This window comes from Pimephales promelas, chromosome 25, assembly GCF_988280905.1.
Source record: "Pimephales promelas chromosome 25, fPimPro1.hap1.1, whole genome shotgun sequence".
Lineage (NCBI taxonomy): Eukaryota > Metazoa > Chordata > Actinopteri > Cypriniformes > Leuciscidae > Pimephales > Pimephales promelas.
In genome coordinates, this window is record NC_142793.1 from 24,151,070 (window position 1) to 24,152,313 (window position 1,244).

Genomic DNA, 1,244 nt, shown 5'->3' on the forward strand with positions numbered 1-1,244 from the left:
TTGAAGTGGTTGATATTAACACATCAAACAGAAATGCTTTCTCACAATCCGAATATAAAAAAACCCTTCAAACCCAAACACTCCAGATAGCCAGCGACAAATCCCCGAGTCCCTGCTCGTCTTTATCTCTCTCTCTCTCTCTCTCTCGCTGGATTTCCACATCTTTAATGTTCTCAGCGGGAGGTGAAAGTACCTCGGTCTAATCCTGGAGTATGAGGCATTTCCTGTGACACAAGCTGACCGTGTGTGTTGCTGAGCAGAGCTGCTATGACCGTCTCTCTGACCGACAGGATCTGCGGAGGAAGAAGAGTCTCTCAGAGCCTTCCAGCAAAACCATTCTCAGAGGGAGGCATTTTGAGGCAATGCATCATTCGAAAAGTCCTCTGGGAAACGTCTTAAAAGGTTCTGTTACTGGGAAACATAAGTACGCAAGTACATCTTCAAAGCTTCAATACTGACATACCTTTAAAAGGCCTTGAGGCGGGTGTCAAAACACACGCTAGTGTATTCACTTTTTCACAAGGTTTTCTGAGGGGTTTTTAGCATTGGTTCTGTGGTTGCTAGGTCATTGCCATCCAGTTGCTAGGGTGTTCTATGTTGTTGCTATGCAGTTGCTAGGGTGTTGTGGTTGGTTGCTATGCAATTGATAGGGTGTTCTGGGTTGTGCAATAGCTAAGGCGTTCTGAGTGGTTATTGCATTGCTATGCAGTTGCTAGGGTTATCTAGGTTGTTGCTATGCAGTTGCTGAGGCGTTCTAGGTTGTTGCTATGTAGTTGCTAAAGTGTTCTGAATGGTTATTACATTGCTAAGTAGTTACTAGGGTGTTCAGGGTGGTTGCTATGTAGTTGCTATGTAGTTTCTAAGGTATTATGAGTGGTTATTACATTGCTAAGCATTTGCTAGGATGTTCCAGGTGGTTACTATGTAGTTGCTAGGGTGTTCTAGGTTGTTGCTGTGTAGTTGGTAAGGTATACATTGCTTTGCAGTTGCTGGGGTGTCCTTGGTTGGTGCTATGTAGTTCCTAAGGTGATTTGACTGATTATTGCATTGCTAAGCAGTTGCTATGGTGTTCTGGGTGGTTGCTGTGCAGTTGCTAAGGTGTTCTAGGGTGGTTGCTATGCAGTTGTTTGGGTGTTTGAGAGGTTATTGCATTGCTAAGCAGTTGTTATGTTCTTGGTTGTTGATATGCAGTTGCTAGGGTGTTCTGGGTGGTTGCTATGCAGTTGCTGGGGCAATCTGAATGC